This window comes from Hyperolius riggenbachi, chromosome 3 (genome assembly GCF_040937935.1).
Source record: "Hyperolius riggenbachi isolate aHypRig1 chromosome 3, aHypRig1.pri, whole genome shotgun sequence".
NCBI classification, from domain to species: Eukaryota; Metazoa; Chordata; class Amphibia; order Anura; family Hyperoliidae; genus Hyperolius; species Hyperolius riggenbachi.
This window is the reverse complement of record NC_090648.1, coordinates 13413718-13430185: the sequence shown is the minus strand read 5'-3', so window position 1 is coordinate 13430185 and position 16468 is coordinate 13413718. Positions and strand designations below refer to the sequence as shown.

At 44.4% G+C, this 16468-nt stretch overlaps 1 protein-coding gene across 3 annotated transcripts in view; it reads left to right on the top strand.

The window, feature by feature from the left end:
* Positions 1 to 16468, top strand: part of LOC137562489 (beta-1,3-galactosyltransferase 5-like) — a 114114-nt gene that overhangs the window by 57772 nt on the left and 39874 nt on the right. The window contains exon 1 of one of the 3 annotated variants that reach the window (XM_068273875.1): positions 4207 to 4285. The exons of the other annotated variants lie outside the window; for them this stretch is intronic. The gene's annotated coding sequence lies outside the window, so the exon portion shown is untranslated. Of the gene's footprint in view, positions 1 to 4206; positions 4286 to 16468 lie in introns of those variants that run through there. 3 annotated transcript variants of the gene reach the window in all.

Sequence of the window (16468 nt, the reverse complement as noted above, 5' to 3'; positions counted from 1 at the left end):
TGCAGGTGGGGTGGTGGGATGGATCTGGGATTGAGTCTTTCTGACCAGATAGAGTAACTGCAGTAGGAGGGCTTAGGAGTATTAATCTTTTAAAGTGAAGGGAACCCGAGGTGAGAGTGATATGGGGGCAGCCATATTTATTTCCTTTTAAAGGAGAACTGTAGTGAGAGGTATTTGGAGGCTGCCATATTGATTTCCTTTTAAGCTATACCAGTTGCCTGGCAGCCCTGCTGATCTATTTGGCTGCAGTAGTGTGAATCACACCAGAAACAAGCATGCAGCTAATCTTGTCAGATCTTACAAAAATGTCAAACACCAGATCTGCTGCATGCTTGTTCAGGGTCTAGGGCTAAAAGTATTGGAGGCAGAGGATCTGCAGGATAGCCAGGTAACTGGTATTGCTTAAAAGGAAATCAATATGGTAGCCTCCATATACCTTTCACTACAGTTCTCCTTTAAATGTGACAATTTTGTGAAAATAAGGAAGAAACTAAAATGGCCGAATTCGCTCATCACCACTCAGCAGACGCGTGGCACACTTACCGTGAGCCGCAAGTTAGGTGAGAATACGTTATAGAGGATGGCGGCAGTGGACCGATAGACGTGCAGAATGATGGCTGGCTGGTAGGGCCCACTTGGGTGATCAGAATCAGTGTTTGCATGGCAAGCTTTAGGTCTTTTTCTTCTAACTCAGGTGATAAAATGAAGGAAAACTAGTCCAGAAATGATAGAAACCAAATGTAAATACCACAAAACAGAACTCAGAGGCTTTTAAGCAGAGCAGGTTGTCCAAATGATGGTGCTATTATGGAAGAAAAGTCACCTGCAGATGTACTTGGCTAGTTTGCTGGCATGCTTTAATCATTACTTGCTAGCAAGCTGCTCCTGTGTGGACAGATCACAGACAAATCATTCCAGCCTCCAGCCTGTGGTCGACGACTCTACAAGCAAGAGGAGGGGGAAGAGGCAGGAAGGAAACACTGTGTGTGTAATTCCTTATCTTAGTAGCTAAGCATTGCTGGAGACTAGAGCTTGTACAGACAGGAAGTTTTGAATCAGGAAAACACCTTGTATTGGTTAATTTCTAAGAAAAACAGTAAGTTTTCAGCTTGTAAGCCCTCTTCAGACTCTGTTCCTGTTGACATGACATTGTTAGAACATACAATCATAAGGTGGTAGAGAGACTTTTTTTTGCAAATATAAGTGTCATCCAGTTACATTAATTACAAGGGATCTTGCAAGGATTGTGAGGTATTTGTGGCAAATAGATAAGACCATTGGTTTACTCACCTACATAGACTCAGGTTGACATGGAGTTTTTTTGCAGAGCCTACACTGTTCAGTGTATGTTGCTGAAGCCTGGAAACAGTAAACTGTATGTTACTGAGGGGGGTAGACTAGGGGGCACAGTAATTCCCAGGGGGCCAAGCGCCCCCAGCGTGCCCCAGTGTAGTGTCAACACTGGCTGTTGGCCTTTTGTTTGCTAGTAGTCACTTCTTGTATTATTCATGCAATATGGCTGCAGCACTGGTCCTCTCACCATTGGCCCCACTCCCAGCCAGCTATAGGAATGTAGATGCCTGGGGAATATTAGCAGCCAACAAGCTGCTCCTGTAGGGTCACAAGGGTGGGCTTATGGTCAGTTACTTGCTACTAGCAACATTACAAGCCCTCTACTGTGTTTAGGCTGATCTACATACAGATCCTCGCTGTTCTCACATTTACTACTTGATCTATTAGGGCCTTTTGACTTTTTTGAATTAAAGTAAATGTTTTTTAACCCATTAGTAGCTTCAATAGAGTTATCTCGTTTGAAATAAATGTGCTGCTTTTGACCTTAGAACTCGTTGTGCTGTAAATTCTTGTAATGCTTTGATCTCTCTACACTAGCAGAAAATATAAAAACTGAAAGCAAAAATCCTCTGTTATTGCCTTACACTGTCCCCTAGTGACAAGTGGCCATAAATGCTCATTACAGCAGTACTAATTAGAAGCCAGGAAATGTAACAAATAAGAAAAAAAAATTGCTAAAATTTCAAGGCTGTAAATAAATAGGCCGCTGAAGGGTTAAACAAAGGACACTAAACAATATGTCACAAAAAAAAATAATAAAAAAAATAGCATAAGTACAATTACATTGCAAAGGGAGAAACAGAGGTGTGTGCATCTAACCAGTTTCACCTGACTTATATACTGGCTGAAATTTGGGGGGGGGGCGCGGATGGGTCCCCCGGCAGTAGTGTTGCACCGGGGGTGTATCTGTGTCCCCCCCCCCCCCCCTTTTTGGTGTGTTTGCACCCAGGATGCACATATGCACCACAGGTAAGCAATATTCGTAAGGTTAGGGCATCTATCCTTTGGGGGGCAGCATGGATGGTTCTCTCCGGGCGTAGGTCGCATCTGGGGAGTATACCGTTCATGCGTTCTCACCCCCCCCCCCCCCCTGTGGGGGGCAGTTGCGGCGCTCCCGGGGAAAGTGGATGCTTTGTGGGGGCGTTTGCGCTGCCCTTCATTTCCTGGGGGTACAAGGAGGCCTACACGAGGCGCCCCTGTTGAGATGCAAGTATTTGCGTGGGCCAACTCCTGCAGGAATGTCAGGGAGTTAGCCTTAGATCCTGCATAATCTGGTAGGCGATTGCAGTTTGCAACTCTGCCATTTTAATTAGACGAGAGTCAGTTAAATTTCAAATTTGAATGAGTCAATAGACTTGAGGCAGCCAGTATATAAGTCAGGTGAAACTGGTTAGATGCACACACCTCTGTTTCTCCCTTTGCAAATAAGTACAATTACAACCATTGCAGAGAGCAGCACCAGTACACAGATTTCAGTCAGTTAACAGAAAACAAATAAATGTCCATAAAGAGAAAAAAATCAGCTATCAAAGATTTATTAGCATAAACCACTAACAATAAAGGCATCTATGCATATTAACGTAATCACATTTGCTAATCTTTAATAGCAATACTTATATCGAGATTTTATATAGTCGTCTCAGATGTATTTGTCAAACTTGTTTGGCTGATTACGAAACGTAAACTTATAATTGCCTTTTAACTTTGATGCAGTCAAAGTTACCATATATTTTCTGTACTCATAGGGCAATTGCAGCACTAGGAACACATAGTGCATGCATGATAGTGATGAGCCAAAATTTGCATTGCAACTTGCAATTAGGATGCAAAATCATAATTTAGTCATTTTGTGCAAACTCTTAACTAATTTATTGAATGTATCGAGTTTTAGTCATAATTTATCGAAATTGTGTGGAAACAAATTGTAATCAATTAGAATTACGGAAAAATGGGGGGGGGAGGTTATTACTCAAAAATTACGCATAATTATTTTACAATGTGGGTGCTCCAGGGTGATGGCGTGGGTGGGTGATTAATATACAGTCGTGAAATTATGAGTCAAATGCAATTACAGGTGCATTCGAAATCGTAATCCGCCTTCCGTAATCGCCGCAGATCAAGAATGACGATTCCGAGGTTGTAATGGCTGTAATCGGCCCGGTAATTACGCTATAGCCCGAATTACGAGATCATAATGAGCATCACTACCAATTACAATCATTCCCCTAGTACATCCCTTCAGAGTGTTTATGCAATAATAATATGATACTCAGTGATAGGAAAAATCCTCAGCCGGAGAATGTATCAGTACGGTGTCAGTATAATGTCAGTACAATGTCAGTATGTGTCAGTAGTGTCAGTGCAGTGTCAGTATGGCCTCAGTATGTTGTCAGTATGTTTCAGCATGTTGTCAGTATAGTGTCAGTGCTGTGTCAGTATGGTGTCAGTATAATGACAGTTCAGTGTCAGTATGTTGTCAGTATAATGTCAGTACAGTGTCTGTATAGTGTCAGTGCAGTGTCAGTATGGCCTCAAGATGTTGTCAGTAGGTTTCAGTACGGTGTCAGTATAATGTCAGTACAGTGACAGTGCGGTGTCAGTATGTTGTCAGTATGTTGTCAGTATGGTGTCAGTATAATGTCAGTATAATGTCAGTACAGTGTCAGTATAGTGTCAGTGTGGTGTCAGTACGTGTCAGTATGGTCTCAGTATGGTGTCAGTATGAGAGTGTAGTTCACCTTCTGGGCAGATTTATTTTTTCTCCAAAAGAGAAGAGGAAATATCCCGGCAACAACAGAGACATCAGTTAATCAGTCACAAAATAAGCCTGTGTCTTGCCAGCACTGACAGAGGTTATTTTGGTAGTTTTTGGGAACAGAGCGGCTCATCTGAATAGTGGCTCCTCCTGAAACAAAAGATCAGTCGCTTACAGGTTTGACTTAATGATTTATAGATTTTATTATTATTATCGCTTATTATTTTATGTAGTGCTGAATCCCAGTTTTCCCTATTTTCTTATATTCTTATGTGCAAAGCATTTAGTCTTCCATCCTCTGCAAAAAGTGATATCTCAGCCCTATAAAAAGCTCAGAATCAGAATGCAGACATGAACCTGAACACTTTATGCTCGGGGTTCATTTTTTTTCCCTCTAAACTATCATTTTTACAAAGGTTGGTTTGCCTTCTTAAAACAGAAGGAATTTACAATCATTCCGCTTTAAAGAGAACCTGAACTACATTTTTATTTATTTATATAGCGCCGACATATTACACAGCGCTGTACAGAGTATATGTCACTATCTGTCCCTCAGAGGGGCTCACAATCTAGTCCCTACCATAGCCCTATGTCCATGTATGTATCGTGTAGCGTATGTATCATAGTCTAGGGCAGGGGTCTCAAACTCAATTTACCTGGGGGCCGCAGGAGGCAAAGTCAGGATGAGGCTGGGCCGCATAAGGGATTTCACAATCGCGGCGCATCACCACCTCTGCCCGCCCCTCTTACTCTTCCTTCACAGAGAGGGGCGGGGAAAGGCGGCGATCCATGCGGCGACTGAAGTCAGGAGGGGCAGAGCTAAAGCTGAAAGCTCTGCCCCTTCCAGGAAATGCCGGCGGATTGCCCCCCTGGCGATTTGGGGGCTCTGCAGCCCTCGTTTAGCGGCGGGGATGCGGCGGATTACTTGGGAGCACTGAAGCGAACTATAAGGAAGCTTTTGCCGGCGAGGGCCACAAAATATTGTATCGAAGGCTGCAAATGGCCCGCGGGTCGCGAGTTTGAGACCCCTGGTCTAGGGCCAATTTAGGGGAAGCCAATTAACTTATCTGTATGTTATTTGGGATGTGGGAGGAAACAGGAGTCCCCGGAGGAAACTCACACAGACACGGGGAGAACATACAAACTCCTTGCAGATGTTGACCTGGCTAGGATTCGAACCTGGGACCCAGCGCTGCAAGGCGAGAGCGCTAACCACTACGCCACCGTGCTGCCCTAAAATAAAAAGTCGAAATAATCATACACAGATCATACTTACCTCTTGTAAACTCTACTCCTCAATCTCTCTCTCCTTTCCTGCGTCCCATTTGTCCACTGTGATCAATGGAATTCTCCATCCTCAATTTTGAAAATGGCCATTACCCCATAACAGCTTCCTGGTCGGCACAGTGTTACACTGTAATATCACCCACTTGAGCCATAGGGAAACATGGAAATTGCCTTGCACATTCAGTTGTAACTGACAGCTGCTGATATATAACTGACAGCAACTGGTATATTTCAGTTCTGGCAAAATATTGTCAGAACTGGAAGGGATCACTGTAAGAAGAAAATGGTGAGCTTCTGAGGAACTGACGGTGAGGTTAGTATGCAATATTCATTTGCAGCTACATCATTAGTTTATTTTAAATAATTTTACTCACTTCAGGTTCCCTTTAAGTGAACCTTTGTGGTTACCCACAATGCACCTCTACTGAATATGCAAATTATCTCTTTAAAGAGAACCAGAGACGAAGCACCCTCACGTATTTTATTACATTTATCAGTGGGAACATGACAGTAAATACCTACCCTGCTTTTAGTTTCATTGTTATCTGCTTAATTAGTCTATTAGCAGCTGTGATAAGAATCCCTGACTGGCTCAGTCTAGGTTAGACCTGGAATCATTATAGCTGAGTCACTCTTCTGTGGAGTCTTTTCAAGCCCAAGCCTGCCACCTTTTAGCTCAGATTTCCTGCTTTGCATACTGAGAGCTGTGATGACATGGGAGGGGCTGCTGCTGCTGAGAGAGAAGCTCTGAAACTGACAAGTGTGGCTGCAATATGATCCCTGTGTGCTCTGTGTGCACTCTGCATAATGATGACTGCAGTTTCATTCCTATGAGAGACACTTCCTACAGGCAGCTGCACATCATACCAAAATGAAAGCACATAGATGAAAGGCTGCATTTAGCCTAGACAGCAGCCTAGTCTCATATAGCCTAGACAGCACATCTAGAACAACTCATAACCCGGAAGCAGTAGGGATATGAGCCGACGGCCATATTTGATTTTTCCTGGAGCAATAATGGATAAAAAAACAGGTAGAGCATTTATTCTTTACAAGCTATCAAATGAAATGTTTATTTTGTGTGAAACGTTCATCTTTGGTTCCCTTTAAGCCCCTGTAAGCCAGGCTAGCAATCCAGAACCGCTGATGTATATCAAGCCTATAGCTTTACATTTTACAACGCCACATGTAAAATATAAATCTATAGGTTTGCTATACACCAGCGGTTCTGGATGTAAGCCTGGCTTTAGGGGCATAAAGAGATCATTTGCATATTAAGTAGTGGTGCATTGTGGGTAACCACAGATGTTCACTTATAGAGAGTCTGAAGCCACATTAAAAATGGCTTTTCAGCTTATATTCAGCAGGGGCATGTTTGCCTCTTCTAAAACGCAGCTATCCCGCGGCTAAACAGAGGTCCCTTACCTCCCAAATCCCCCCTGCAAAATCCACGACTTTCTTGGTCATGGATTTTTCTGCCCCTGTGCGCTTCCGTGTGAGGCAGGGCTATGAGCTGCAGCCCTGCCTCACACGCGTCTGTCTGTGGCGGATCTCCGCCCCTCTCAGCGAAGGCAGACTGAGGGGGGCGGGGGAGAGGCAGAGATCCGCCCCTGACAGACGCGTGTGAGGCAGGGCTGCAGTTCATAGCCCTGCCACACAGAATCGCTCCCCGGAGGTAGCAGGGGGGATTTGGGGGGTAAAGACCCCTTGTTATGCCGCGGGATAGCGGCGTTTTAGCTGGGGCAAACATGACCCTGCTGAATATAAGCTTACAAGCCATTTTTATTCTGGCTTCAGAATCTCTTTAAAGCTTAATTATTGTAAATTCCTTGAATAATGCAAATCCCACCAAGCATTGCTTTTAAGTAGGAGGGCTTTTTGGTCTCTTTTAGTCCCCTATACTCTCCTTGTGGGTTTGGGTCACCCCGAGCTGCTTGGTTATCATATTGACAAAAATTCTCATTTTTATGAAGAGTAAGTGTTGTAGAAGATAATGCAATGGTCCTACTGGTATTAATATTTAAAATAATACCAACCACTTCCCCACTAAGAGCTTGATTCACAAAGCAGTGCTAACCTACTTAGCACGTCTTTAGACGTGTTAACCAGGGTGCTAAGTAGGTTAGCACCGGATTTCTCAATCAGATCGCGCGCAAAGTTTTACGCGCGCAAAGTCCTGTGCGCGCGCTAAGTCCCATAGGCTTTGATGGGCACTTCGCGCGGAGCACCCTGCTCTCTGTGCAGTGTGCGCGTAAAGTTTCACGCGCATAAAGTTTTGCGCGCGAAAAGCTGGTTTAGACGAGCTAAGGGGGTTTTCACAGGCATGCTAACAGTTAGCACCGCTTTGTGAATCAAGCCCAAAGGGTTTTTCCCCTTAAAAACCTGAACAATTTTCACATTTCACAGGAGCTCCCATTCATTCAGCAATAACTTTAACGCTGCTTAACACAGCTAAATGATCTCTGCGTTGTTGTCTTCACTACAAATTAGGCTTTCTTTGAGTGGTATTTTTTGCTAGGAATTATTTTATTTTATATGCATTTTAAAGGGAAGAATGATGAAAAAAATTGAAAAAAAATCAATAATTCTTACTTTTCAGCTATTATAGTTTTTTTTTTTAAATAGACCGTGCTATGATAGAGAAAACCCACATTTTATTTGGTCATATGTCCTGGGTATTACAACATTTGAATTGTGTCACTAGTAGAATGTATGGTGACAATATTTTATTTGGAAATAAATGTTTTTTTTTTCCATTTTGTGTTTCTTTATACTATATAAATAACTACGAGCCCTTAATTGCAAAAATAACAGTAATATACCTTCCTATTAAAAAAGGTGGGTCCCGAAGGTAACTGTTTATGTATTTCATTTTTAAATGCCGTCATTTTTCACTTTTTTTTAATAGAAGTGTGTTATTTTGCTAAAAGCGGGGTTTTTTTTTGGGGGGGGTGAAGTTTTAATGATTCATGGGTATTTTATTTATTTTTGCAATGTATATGTAGTTTGCTTGCATTTTTCTTTTTTTGTCCACTTGCATGTGTACTGCAGGAAGTAATGTGTTCCTGTGTGTTTACTTTCACTTTGAACACCGGCATCTCGCTGGTGCCAGTGATTATTTGTTACAGGCAGTTTGATTAGCTATGGGAACACGTGTTCCCATCCACTAATTGAGGTGGCCTAAACTGTTTGCCGGCAAACAATGGGTGTTCACGTTCGCGTCGGTAGGCGAACACATCATCATGGAGCCAAAGTTTGACCTCTCACCCCAGAGTCAGCAGGCACATGGCAGCCAATCAGCTATCCCTCCCTCCTGGACCACACCCACTCTATAAAAACGGCAGCCATTTTACACTCTACTTGTGTGCTGTGTGAAGCAGTTTAGGGAGATCGCTGTGCTGCAGGTTGAGAAAGCGTTAGTTAGGCCTGTGTTCTGTGTCCCCAGTGCAGTTTCTTTCTGTTACAGTTCTAATTCACCATCTACATAACCCCAGAGTCTGTAAAGGGCTGTGCTTTGATCTTGAGATATTGCTGTTCAGTGTGTCCACACAGTGCATTTTAGCTGCTGCAGACAGGTGCAGTCAGTGCTCAGTGCTACAGTAGTTCCTCCTTCTGAGGGCTGTTTTTCTTTTTCTTGCTGTTGTTATATGGCAGTTCGGTGTGTCCAGTGCACCTATTAGCTGTTGGAGACAGGTCTGCTCTGCTGCTCCTAGTAGTGCACCGACCATAACCCAATAATCCTTCACCACCACTACTGGCATCTAGTATCCACTACTGCCCCCTGTATAAGGCCTCAGTGCAGAATCAGTGATGTTTTGGTCACTTAACCCTTTCCACTCATATGTCCCGCATAGCGGGACATACGGAAAAACCCGATGCGTTCGTATGTCCCGCTATGCGGCGGTTTGCAGCGCATCGGGACCGCCGCAAACCGCCGACTGTGTGCACCGTTTGTGGGCATATAATACTACATGCCTACTCAGTCAGTGCCCCCCAGCCCCATACCGGATGTCCGTGATCCCAGCCGGCAGGAAGTGACATTTATATTTAAATGTCACGTCAGTTTCCTGGCTGTTTTTTTTTTTTTCAAAATAGTTCCTGATTCGTTTAGGCAGATTCCATTCTGCAGATTCCATCCACATTCCATGCAGATTTCTTGCAGATTTCCTGCAAATTTGCACAGGGAATCAATGGAATCCTATGGAATGGACTGGGGAAGGGTGTAAATAGTAGCCAGTATTTTTTGCTAATCTGCCCAATCGAAATACCTACAATTGCATTGTGTGTAGGGACAGTAAGATACCGGGTGGCAGGCATAACACAACCTATTATTGCGAAACTTGCTCACGCAGGCCCGGATTACACCCAGGAAATTGCTGTAAAATTTACCATACCTGTGGCTTTCTCTTCTGCTACCAGCCAATAGAAGATGCCAAACTGTCCAAATAAGGTATCAAATTAAACGTTATAATGTGTTCTTTAAAATAAGATATACCATGTTACGGTGTTACGTTCCATGTTAAAGAGAACCCGAGGTGTGTTTAAAGAATGTTATCTGCATACAGAGGCTGGATCTGCCTATACAGCCCAGCCTCTGTTGCTATCCCAAACCCCACTAAGGTCCCCCTGCACTCTGCAATCCCTCATAAATCACAGCCGTGCTTACATCTGTAGTGTCAGTCTCAGCTGCTCCCCCGCCTCCTGCATAGCTCCGGTCCCTGCCCCTGTCCCTTCCCTCCAATCAGCAGGGAGGGAAGGGATTCAGGCGGGGACCGGAGTTCTGCAGGAGGCGGGGAGAGCAGCAGACTGACACTATAGAGATAAACACAGCCAGCTCTGACAAGCTGTTTGTCAGCAGCGTGGCTGTGATTTATGAGGGATTGCAGAGTGCAGGGGGACCTTAGGGGGGTTTGGGATAGCAACAGAGGCTGGGCTGTATAGGCAGATCCAGCCTCTGTATGCAGATAATATTCTTCAAACCCACCTCGGGTTCTCTTTAAAGGAGTTGTCAGGCAAAAAGTTAGAAAATAAGCGCTACTTACTGGGGGCTTCCTCCAGTCCCAAGCTCTCAGCACGTCCCTCGCAGCTCTCCCCGCAGCCGTTCGCCGGAGCTCCGACCCGGTCACCGGCGATGACGTCAGAGCGACCTGGGGGTCGCTCTGTACTGCGCCTCTGCGATCAACGCTGTCAATCACTGCCACGTGGGCCGGAGCGCCTGCACGCTTTATTCCACCAATTTAGGAATGTAATGTGATTTCTGCCCTTTAGAGATTAAAACATGACTGCGTAAACTCTGCATATTTTTGGTGGGACTTTTGCCATGGATTCCCCTCCGGCATGCCCCCATCCAGGTGTTAGGCCCCTTTAAAAATTGTTCAACTTTTCCATTTTTCAACTTTTGTAGCCTGAAACAGTCCCTACTCCCTATAGGTTTTAAAATTTGCCTGTCCATTGAAGTCTGTGGCGGTTCGCCCGTTCACGAGCGTTTGCAGAAAATTCACGCCCGTGTACCGAAAATTTGATGTTCACTACATCACTATTCACCAATCAATATTCTGCCGTGGGGGGCTGGGAGGTCGCGGGCATAAGCAAGATCCAGAGGGGTGTAGGTACACAATGCGGCGGTGTGAAAGGGTCAATAATACAACTCCATTATTTGTTAACTTTTCACATTTCAGAAATGTAGTTTGCACCCTGATCTGGTATACTCATCAAACAGCTTTAGATGATTCCTGTTTGCATATGTGTATCAGCACCAAGGAAACAAAGTGGCCGCCGCTGGGAGAAGAACAATGTCCAGAGTTCACAAACAGGGAAATTATATATGATCAACGCAGAGTCCAAAAACAGAAGACGAGTCTTCAACAAAGAATAAGAGCGGGCAAATCTCCACCAAAATAAGTATGGGGGTCGCGGCACAGCTCTGCAATCATGGATACCCAGAGGATGGAAAGAGGCCCACCAGCTGGTGACAACCCACATTATAAGGTTGTAGCAACGCTTTGGTAGGACATCAGGAAGCAACAGTCTGTCCAGGATCCATCTCATCTCACAAATGGATTCATTCACAAATGATTCATCTCACAAACGGATATCAGTAAACATCATAAAAACGTTTGCTTTTTATGATGTTTACTGACATCCATTTGTGAGATGAATCATTGCTGAATTCCTGGATCCTGGACGGACTGTTGCTTCCTGATGTCCTACCAAAGCCTTGATACAACCTTATAATGTGGGTTGTCACCAGCTGCTAAGCCTCTTTCCTTTTTCTGGGTATCCAGATTGCAGAGCTGGGCCGTGACCCCCATACTTATTGTGGTGGAGATTTGGCTGCTCTTATTCTTTGTTGAAGACTCGTCTTCTGTTTTTGGATTCTGTGCTGAATCTATATAATTTACCTGTAGATTATTCCTAACTGGTTGACCTGAGCCCGATTAAAAACAGGCTCTAGGTCTTTTCACGCCGCCACTAGTGGTGCTCGGATAGCCCTATCCACGAATTCGAGTTAATCCGGAAATTCTGGATTCCCTCATCCACGCATTCGACAAACCCGGCCGTGGCTAAAAAAAATCGTGATTAAAATCCAGATTTGAAACTGAATCACGAATCCGAACCGGATTTTCAGCGCGAATGAGTCAATCACAGCGATTCACGGATTTGCTTTTAACGTTAATAGCAGAGCCCCCCTACATGCTACAATCCCCCAAATTGCAAGGATTATACAGGTGATCAGGGGCTAAATAAACAAAAATTCAAAAAAAGGGATTTTAGAGTGAAATCAACACTTGAAATGCGGCTATTAATTGGTAATAATTGTTTTTAAACAGGGAAATACACTTTAAGTAATCGCAGAGGTAATGGCGAGTCCCAATGGCACTTGGCGGTGGTGGTTTTTTTTCCCGTTTTTTTTTTTGCAATAGCAATGACATATTGACATGACACAGCAGAGTTGTCTGTCCGATTAATGGTCCTAAAAATTGTAGCATCCCTGCACCCTGGTGGTGGGTACACAGACTGCTGTTGTTGTTGAATAGTATGACATGAGAGGCAGCAGCAGGAGGACTAAGCAGCACTCTGCAGAAGCACAGAAAGAGAGTATGGCATCTCACTGGTGGTACCACAGCACGATAAATCATGCCCAAAATTGTAGCATTTGTAGATGCTACAATTTTTGGGATGATTTATTGTGCTGTGGTGCCACCAGTTGTCTTTGAATAGTACGACATGAGAGGCGGCAGCAGGAGGGCTAAGCAGCACATGTTGTATACTATGCACAAGATTTCAAGGTGGAGAAAGTGTGCTGCTTTTTACTGTCAATACCTGTGTGGGCCTGGGGACAGACGAAATATAACAGGGGGCTTTTATTGATTTTTCAGACAAGAACAAAAATAAAAAATAAAAAAAATAATGTGCAGATGGTGCAATTCACAAATATTGAATACACTGTAATAGAACTTGAAAATCACTGGACAGCGCCGCAGTTTGACTGCACTACACAGACAGCAAAGTAACTGGCTGCACGCTACTAGCATAGTGCAATGTCACTGAGTAAACTTAGTGACTGACCAGTGACAGTGACTGCAAGTAACTGACGCTGATCACTGGCTATGAGCTGAATACAAGTGATACAGTAGAATAATATAGAACACAAAAAGTTATGGACAGCAGTCTGCCTGCAGTGCACTGATAGAACAGTACAATATCACTCACTGACTACACGTAGTGACTGACCAGTGACAGTAACTGACGTTGATCACTGGTTGGCTGGCTGAGCTAGATAACAATTCGAATATTCAAAACAGTCCCAAGACTACAGGGTTTTTTTTTTTGGAACAGCAAAAATGTCCTTTATTCTTCAATAATATAAAGTCTTCTCGATTGCAGTCGTGAAGTGTCAAATAATCATTGCAAAGATCCACCATACAGAATAAAAGCTGCCTGAAACGCCATTCTGTCTTTCTTCAGTTTATGTTCCTTCTTACTAATAATTTCTTGATTCAATTTCTCAATATATTCTTTGATTTCTTTATCTTTTTGAATAAACAGTCACTGGGTCATCTTTAAATGCTTGTAATTTGTTCCCCAGTACACTAATCTCCATGGTCGTGAATGCATGGAAATGGAAATAAATATGGCAGCCTCTATATACCTCTCACTACAGTTGTCCTTTAAGGGCACTGCCTCTGACACAGGAGACCAGGGTTCAAATCTCAGGACTTCCTGTTCAGTAAGGAGACCTTGGGCAAGACTCCCTAACACTGCTACTGCCTATAGAATGTGCCCTAGTGAGCGCAGCTCTGGTGCTGAGTCTGCCTGGAAAAAAAGCATGATATAAATGTTCTGTGTCTTTTCTTGTCTATTAAACCCTTGATTCTTAATATAATCCCACATCTGCTGGGCGCTGGCACTTTGGAGTGGAGTAGCTGCTGGCACTGTAGAGTAGAGATGGTGCGAACCTCCGGTTTTCGATTCGCGAACTTGTAAAAAGGTGGGGAACTGGCGAACTTCGTGAACCGCAATAAACTTCAATAGGCAGGCAAACTTCTAAAAAATACAAACACTGTTTCTGGCCACAAAAGAGATGGAAAAGATGTTTCAAGGGGTCTAAGACCTGGAGGGGGGCATGGCGGAGTAAGATACATAACAAGTCTCCGGGAAAATTACGGATTTGATGCACAGTAGGGTTATAACCCCTAAAAGGCAGAAATCACATTGCATTGCTAAATTGGAGGCCTAAAGTGCTTGAAAACATCTTGCGTATGTATACATGGATCAGGTAGTGTAATTAGTGTACTGCTTCACACTGACAGACCAAACTCACTGTGCAAACAGCTGTTTGTGTAGTGATGGGGCCGTGCAGGACTGGAACGCACCATGACGAGAGTGCAGGTGATGTCGGTTTTCAAGCCCATATGGTCAGGCTGAGGTAGATGACACTACTTGCCTTTCAACATTACGGTACAGTTTGGGTATCGCCTTTTTAGAAAAATAATTGTGGCCTGGTATTTTCCACTGCTGTGTCCCAATCACCGCAAATTTTCGGAAGGCCTCAGAGTCCACCAGCTGGTATGGCAACAGCTGGCGAGCTAACAGTTCCACCAAGCAAAGCTGTCAGACGCCGGGCAAGGGGGTGACTGGCAGACATTGGCTTCTTCCTCTCAAAGTCTTCCTTAACGGACTCCTGGCTGCTGTGGGCAGAGGAGCAGGAACCGCTCAAGGTGAGAGGCAGAGTGGAGGAGGGTGGCTGTGAAAGTGCAAGGGATAAAGCGGCTGAAGATGCTGCACCTGACGGAGGCAGAGGAGGCGGAGGGTGGCTTTGTGTTTGTGTGCTGCTTTTCCTCAGGTGGTCATCCCATTTCTGTTTCTGCTTTCTCATCATGTGCCTTCATAAGGCAGTTGTCCCTATGTGGGTCTTGGTCTTTCCACGACTCAATTTTTGGTGGCAGAGAGTACAGATGGCATCGCTGTCATCTGAGGCAGACACACACAAAAATTTCCACACTGCTGAGCCCTGGGATGATGGCACTTTGGTGGTGGCGGCAGCAGCTGACCTTAAAGATATGTTATGGTTCCGTGCGGAAGCTGAGGGAGATGAGGTGTTCTGTGTAAAATAGTCAATTACGTGCTGACAATCTTGGGAGTTGATAGCATGTGCATTTTGAACACTGTACTTTGGTCGAGAGTCGCACATAATCACGCCAGCACGACCTCGAACAAACCTGCAGGGTGGCCTGCCTCTGGCTCGGCCTCTGCCTCTGCCTGTTGTTTTGTCATATTGGGGGGGATGAAGTGAAAGGTATGCACTGACTGGACTAATACAATGTGCAGTCACAGAGATGCAATGAAAGGTATGCAGTGACTGGTGGTATAATACAATGTGCAGTCACACAGATGCAGTGAAAGGTATGCACTGACTGCTGGTATAATACAATGGGCTTGAGTCACAAAGCCATGCAAACTGTTTAGCACGGGTGTGCTAAACAGTTAGCATGTGAAGTGCCGTTCGGGACTTTTGCGCACGCAAAGTGCCGCGATTCGCGCAATCGCGGACTTTTGCACGTGCAATTTGCGCGAATCGTGGCAAATTGCACGCGCAAAAGTCCGCGATCACGTGAATTGCGGCACTTTGCGCGCACAAAACTCTGCAAACGGCACTTCACGTGCTAACTGTTTAGCACACCCATGCTAAACAGTTTGCACGGCTTTGTGAATCAAGCCCATTGTGCAGTCACACAGATGCAGTGCCAGTAAAAGGTATGCACTGACTGCTGGTATAATACAGTGTGTAGTCACACAGATGCAGTGAAAGGTATGCAGTGACTGGTGGTGGTATAATACAATGTGCAGTCACACAGATGCAGTGAAAGGTATGCAGTGACTGGTGGTGGTATAATACAATGTGCAGTCACACAGATGCAGTGAAAGGTATGCAGTGACTGGTGGTGGTATAATACAATGTGCAGTCACACAGATGCAGTGAAAGGTATGCAGTGACTGGTGGTGGTATAATACAATGTGCAGTCACACATCACACAGATGCAGTGAAAGGTATGCACTGACTGGTATATAAAACAGTGTGCAGCCACACAGTTGCAGTGAAAGGTATGCAGTGATTGGTGGTGGTATAATACAATGTGCAGTCACATAGATGCAGTGAAAGGTATGCAGTGACTGGTGGTGGTATAATACAATGTGCTGTCACACAGATGCAGTGAAAGGTATGCACTGACTGGTATATAAAACAGTGTGCAGTCACACAGATGCAGTAAAAGGTATGCAGTGACTGGTGGTGGTATAATACAATGTGCTGTCACACAGATGCAGTGAAAGGTATGCACTGACTGGTATATAAAAAAGTGTGCAGTCACACAGTTGCAGTGAAAGGTATGCAGTTACTGGTGGTGGTATAATACAATGTGCAGTCACACAGATGCAGTGAAAGGTATGCACTGAATGTGTTGGGCCTGGCACAGTATAGCAGTTAGCAAGGGCCATCTGCAACAGACAGGGCTGTAAATGCAGTGTCAGTGGGCCACACCAAAAAAAAAAAACATCACAAGAACATTAGCT